Here is a 7500-nt window from a genome sequence, read left to right on the forward strand (position 1 = left end):
ATAATGGAGAAAAAGAGAGATAGCGAGATAAATAGATAGATAATGAATGGATATATTTGTAAATAAGGGTATATATCAACAGAGGGAGAGAGAGGAAAAGGAAACACACACACGTTGTGTGTACACATGATTATGTATGTGTATGTAACTATATATATATATATATATATATACGCGCGCGTGTATATATATATATATATATATATATATATATATTATATACATATATATGTGTGTGTGTGTGTGTGTCTGAAAATATATACATACATACAACACATACACAAATACATACATACATACCTACATATACATACACACACATATACATACGTAAATACACATACATACACACACACATATATACATATATATATATATACATGCACACGTATATATATATATACACACATATAGATATATATAATATATATATATATACATGCACGCGTACATGTATATATATACACACATACACACACATATATATATACATACATACATGCACACACAGACACACACACACATATATATATATATATATATACACACACACACACATATATATATATACATGCACACACACATATATATATATACACGCACACACACACACATATATATATATACATGCACACACACATATATATATATATACACGCACACACACACACATATATATATATACGCGATCATAAAAACGCTGCTCATTGAATTACCGCTCTCCGACGCCATATTCCCCGGTCAGTCGACGGCTCTGCCTTGTGCCCTGTTTCAAACCCCAGATGCAGGCACGTCTCACTTGCGAACATTATTACCATTATTATCAGGAATACACTTTCTCACAGAAAAAGGGTTCTCTCGCTGCAAAACCCTTATTGGATTAACAGGGATACTTTCCTGACAATCAAACCGAGTTAAGAGACGGAACGGCAAATGAAACGTTTTATTAGTGGAACGGTGGGGTGTACGATGAAGGGAAGGAGGGTAGTGATAGTAGTAGTAGTAATAGTGGTGGAGGTGATAGTAGTAGTAGTAATAGTGGTGGTGGTGATAGTAGTAGTAGTAATGGTGGTGGTGGTGATAGTAGTAGTAGTAGTGGCGGTGGTGGTGATAGTGGTAGTAGTAGTGGCGGTGGTGGTGATAGTAGTAATGGTGGTGGTGATAGTAGTAATGGTGGTGGTGATAGTAGTAATGGTGGTGGTGATAGTAGTAGTGGCGGTGGTGGTGATAGCCGTAGTGGCGGTGGTGGTGATAGTAGTAGTGGCGGTGGTGGTGATAGTAGTAGTGGCGGTGGTGGTGATAGTAGTAGTGGCGGTGGTGGTGATAGTAGTAATGGTGGTGGTGGTGATAGTAGTAATGGTGGTGGTGGTGGTAGTAGTAGTGGCGGTGGTTGTGATAGTAGTAGTGGCGGTGGTGGTGGTAGTAGTAGTGGCGGTGGTTGTGATAGTAGTAATGGTGGTGGTGATGATAGTAGTAATGGTGGTGGTGATGATAGTGGTAGTAGTAATGGTGGTGGTGGTGGTGATAGTAGTAGTAGTAGTAGTAGTGGCGGTGGTGGTGATAGTAGTAGTGGCGGTGGTGGTGATAGTAGTAGTGGTGGTGGTGGTGATAGTAGTAATGGTGGTGGTGGTGATAGTAGTAATGGTGGTGGTGATGATAGTGGTAGTAGTAATGGTGGTGGTGATAGTAGTAGTAGTAGTAATGGTGGTGGTGGTGATAGTAGTGGTGGTGGTGATAGTGGTAGTAGTAGTGGCGGTGGTGGTGGTAGTGATAGTAGTAGTAGTAATAGTTGTAGCAGTGATGGTGCTGGCTGTGGTTCTGGTGGTGGTGATAGTAGTCGTAGTGGTGACGATGTTACGAATGGTGGTAATGGTGGTGGTACTGTTGGCAGTTGTGGTGTTTGCTGTAGTGGTGTTGGTGGCGGTTGTGTGTTTGCAGTGGTTGTGGTGGCAGCTGCGGTGTTTGCTAAGGTGGTGGTGATGGTGGTGGCGGTTGTAGTAGAGGCGGTGTTAATAGTGATGGTGGTGGTGGAGGAGATGAAGGTTCTGGTCGTAGTGCTAGTGGTCGTGGTGATGATGGTGGGGGTGGTTGTTAACGTGGTAGTAATGGTAACAGTATTGGTTGTGTTGATGATAATAATGGTAGAAGTAGTATTGGTGCTGGCTATGGTGGTCATGGTGAAGGCAACAGTTGTGGTATCTAGTGGTAGTTGTAATGGTGGTGGTAATAGTGGTCATGGTGGCAGTAGCCATTGTAGTGGTAATAGTATTAGTGTTTAGTGTTAATGGTTGTTATTGTTTGGGTAGTAGTGGCGGTGGTAGTGACGTTGGCAGTAATATTGATAATGCTTTTATTTGTAGCCACAGCGTTTACATAAAGTGGAGGTAGTGGCGGTAGTAGTAGTAGTAATGTAGGTGATGGTGGTGGTGTTGATTGTCATCGTAGTAGTTGAAGTGGTGGTTGTCGTAGTAGTAGTAGTAGTGGTGGTGGAGGTGATCGTCGTCGTCGTTATGGTTGCGGTGGAGTTTAGCGTGTGTAAGTAGGTGATCAAGCGAAATCATAATCAAAGGCCGTCCAGATGTGACCATCACAACTTTTTCAACAGTATGTAGGCATTAAATTTAATATTCCTCTTCGTGAAGTATGTGGTGCGTGAATTGTGGAAAAATTAATTGTTCTTCCTTGAGATTCGAACCACACTATTATCTTACACGCTGGTATCTGACTCTGTAATACAATATTTCTATCAACATTTCCCTATGTTAATGAGACATGAAAGAGGAACGAGAAAATCCAGAGAAAGCTTGATGTCTTCCACCAAAGATGCTTAGGAAGGAATCTGAGAACAAACTGGTAAGGCTACGTAACCAGCGAAGTCTTTTGTTCCAAAGAAAATGAAGATGAGGAATCATTACGGAACGAAGATTTAAACTAGCCAATGGCATACTCCGGCTACCAGGGGAAAAAATGACATTCGCGAACAGCTTTGAATTTTAGAGACCACCGGAGGGGGAAGCAAGAGAGGAAGATTGAAAATTATCTGGTGCAGAACCTTCGTAACTGACATGAGAGTGGCTTGGAAAGGATTCTGCGAGCGTTCTGACAAGACTAATGAGCAAAGACTAATGAACACAAGGCTAATGAGTAAAGACTAAAGAGCAAAGACTAACGGGCAAAGACTAAAGAGCAAAGACAAACGGGCAAAGACTAACGGGTAAAGACAAACGGGCAAAGACTAACGGGTAAAGACAAACGGGCAAAGACTAACGGGTAAAGACTAACGGGCAAAGACTAACGAGCAAAGACTAACGAGCAAGGGCCAACGAGCAAAGACCAACGAGCAAAGACTAACGAAGACTAACGAACAACGACTAACGAGTAAAGACTAACGAGTAAAGACTAACGAGTAAAGATTAACGAGCAAAGACTAATGAATCAGGAGAGCCAACACAAGACCCCATTGTGAAATCATCACATAACAAAGATTAAAACAAACACGTACACATACGAGGTGGTACCCAATAAATAAATAAAAAATGCGTAACTTTGCAATATGATTTTATTCACTTAGTTTTACATATTTACACTTTTATCGCCTTCAAAGTATTCTCCATTTGAACCAATGCAATCAGTTCTGGCGCGTTTCTCCTATTCGAAACAATGCTGGAACTCTTGCGAAGCGATGTCTTTTAACGCCTCTGTTTGTTTTTTTTTTCTTTTTCTTCAACTCTTTCAGATCTGCAAATTCCGTAGTACCAGCTTCTGTCACCAGCGATAACCTTCGAAAAAATGTCCAGATCAACTTCCAACTGTTCTTTCGGTTCACGACACGCATTCAGTCGTGACTGCTTTTGATCTTCTGTGAGCAAGCGAGGCACAAATTTTGCTGAAACTCTTTTTTCATTCGCAATTCCTCGCTCCAACTTCGTTGACAGGATCTCCAGGACACACCAGTCATGCCAACAAGTCGTCAATTGTTTGGTGACAGTCCTCTAAGGTCAGTTCATGATTTTCATGATGTTTTCATTCGTTCGGGAGGTGGACGGTCGCCCTGAACGAGGTTTGTCTTCAAGCGACAAGTGATCATTCTGAAAGCCTAAAAACCACTCGAAGACTTGTGTTTTGCTCATGGCATCGGACTTGTAAGCTTTTTGAAGCATGACAACTGTTTCGGTTGCTGTTTTCCCTGGGGGGGGGGAACCCAGCTGAATGTCACAGAAGCAAACCGGTCCTTCGTTTTAGCCATCGCAAAACATCAATGAGAGCAGGGGATAAGCACTGCGAAACAAAGACACGCCAGGTGGCAGTACAACCTCAGTAGACGACGCTGATCAGCAGACTGATGTCTGAGAGTTGAATTAAGTGGCTTCTAGTGGCGGAAGTCCGAACTACAACGGACTTATCCCATAGAGAGCGTTTCCGGTTACTTCTGGATACCCGCTCACATAGATGTCCTTTTAACCAGAATCGTCTTCACAGTTAAAGGTAAGTGGAACGATAATCTATTATTATGATAAACGCAAAATTCTATCTGTCTGTCTGCCCGTCAATCTACATTTGCTCTGCATAAACATATTACCGTAAATCCTCGAGTATAATCCGCATTTTCCCCTCAAAATTTAAGCGTCAAAATCCCTAGTGCGTACTATATACGAGGTTAAAAATGAAAAAAAAATCCTAATCATTGTCCGCGTCTCTATTTGCTGTCCGGCAATGTTTATTCAGACGCATTTTGTGATGTCGGGCGTGAAAATACCTTAAGCTAAGCCTGAAAGCAATGAAGTCATAAAAGAATCATCCATAACTTGCAGTAAGCAACATTTATTAAACGTTATTACCGTTATTTCTTTATTTTCTGCAAACAAAATGTACAAAAAAGCTACACGTTTGCATTATGTTAAATATACAATAATAATAAGGGACGTTACTGTATACATTTTTATGAACCAAGGACGTTATATAGACCTCCTTGACTCAAGTTAGAGAAGGGGTGCGTATTATACACAAGGTTTAGGTTTTTCGGAGGTACAGCCCCCTAAAAATCCCCTGCGTATTATACTCAAGGGCGGACTATACTCGAGGATTTACGGTATACCTTTTTGGAATCAGGATGATCCCAGGATTGAAAATCGGCCATTTCGTTTGGTTCTTGAACATCCCACCCAGTTCTGGATAAGGATATGTTAAATGCTTACAGTTGAAAATCCAGATTTTAAAAGAACTCTAAAAAATGTGTGTACTTACGAGTTTTTCATTTAAACTGAATTTAAGGTAGTACCGTATTGGCAGGGTAATACCATATTAGGAGAGGCAATGGCCCAGTGGTTAGGGCAGCGGACTCGCGGTCGGAGGATCGCGGTTTCGATTCCCAGACCGGATGTTGTGAGTGTTTATTGAGCGAAAACACATAAAAGCTCCACGAGGCTCCGGCAGTGGGTGGTGGCGACCCCTGTTGTACTCTTTCGCCACAACCTTCTCTCATTCTCTCTTCTTGTTTCATGAGTAACGCTGCGATGGACTGGCATCCCGTCCAGCTGGAGGGAACACATACGACACAGAAACCGGGAAACTGGGCCCATGAGCCTGGCTAGGCTTGAAAAGGGCGACGTTTATCGTTCTTAATACCGTATTGGCAGGGCACCAATAAATGCTTTGTTATTATTGCTCAGCCTAGTTTAGGGGCGCAGGTGCAATCAACCCTCCTTTGAAGATAGCCCCAAAGTCCGCACGGACTGCAGCTTTTAAGCTAGCATTATTATAAAGGTGGCAAGCTGGCAGAATAGTTAGCACACCAGGCGAAATGCGTAGCCGTACTTCGTCTGCCGTTACGCTGTGAGTTCAAATTCCGCCGAGGTCGACTTTGCCTTTCATCCTTTTGGGGTCGATTAAATAAGTACCAGTTACTCACTGGGGTTGATATAATCGACTTGATCAGTTTGTCCTCTCTGTGATTAGCCCCTTGTGGGTAGTAAAGAAATAATTATTATATTGTCGAGTAGCATATTCCCTGTTACGGCATATAAACTGGTCTTATGTATATTTAAATAATAATGGTATACATATAAAAGGTCTCGAGTACAGAAGTTATCTGTTCGTATATTGGTTTATGCTGTTATTTTAGGATTATATAATAAATGGCAAACACGCTTTTACCCAATCCCTATATATATGTTTATGTATTAATGCCCACTTATACACACACACACACACACACTCACACACACACTCTTCTATTATGTATTTTACAGAGAGAGACAGATTAATATAACACACGCACATATATAAATAAACATACATACATATGTACATAGGCACATGCGCACATACAGACACACACATACTTCGAGACAAAGACACATATAAAATATAGGCTGAGAAGGGAGGAGAAAAAAATATGTTTGGCTGAGTGTGGGCGAGAGAGAGAGAGAGAGAGAGAGAGAGAGAGAGAGAGCGTTTTCTGTTATTTTTTTATATGTAAGCGAATATTAAAATGTCAACTTATGTTTTTTTAAGGTCAAAGAGCATTGCCTTCTTCAGGCAAAGCCATTAATAGACTTTTGATTGTTCCACTGTTCTTGCTGACTTCGTTTTATATTCTCGAACTTGAGTGTATTGTCATTATTATTGTTATTATTATTATTATTATTATTATTATTATTATTATTATTATTATTATTATTATTATTATTTCCTGCATAGTCTGCACTACCGAGCGCAGCTCTGTTGACCAACGATGTGTTCTGTCGTTGGTTTTCCTATTGTTATATTCACTTCTCTACGTCTGGCGAATATGCGGTGTCTAGCAGCGCTTTTTTGTTTTCTTGTATGTCTGTTACATATATTTGTAAAGCCTGAGGTCTTGGTTACGTGTTTTATTTTGACCAAACCTAAAGCGCCTAAAGCGCCTAACTGTGAAGACGATTCTGGTTAAAAGGACATCTATGTGAGCGGGTAGCCAGAAGTAACCGGAAGCGCTCTCTATGGGATAAGTCCGTTGTAGTTCGGACTTCCGCCGCTAGAAGCCACTTAATTCAACTCCCAGGGATTGTTTGTTGCCTCCAGGTTCCACATTCGGGTTATCTCTATATCCACATCCTTGTACTTCGAGATTTTCTTCTTTATCATTTAAATATACATTGCCTTTTATTATTATTATTATTTATTACAATGCCAGACGTGTGTATGCGGGCCTTTTGGCAAACGTCTACTGCAACTGGAAACAAAACGGGAGAATTCCTTACAAAGAATAAGTCCTGGGGTCGATTTGCTCAACTAAAGGCGGTGCTCCAGCGTGGCCACAGCCAAATGACTGAAGCAAGTAAAAGAGTATATATATATATATAAGCAATGTAACTGCGTCAGTGACCAAGTCACACTGGGTGCGATGAATACTTTTGTCACCGAATAATAAATGGTTAAGTGAAGTTAAGAATCTTAGTGTGTTTTTAACTGGCTTATAATATATGTCTTCCACGCTGTAATTGCTTTAGTCTCAACACA

Source organism: Octopus sinensis, linkage group LG26, assembly GCF_006345805.1.
Source record: "Octopus sinensis linkage group LG26, ASM634580v1, whole genome shotgun sequence".
NCBI classification, from domain to species: Eukaryota; Metazoa; Mollusca; class Cephalopoda; order Octopoda; family Octopodidae; genus Octopus; species Octopus sinensis.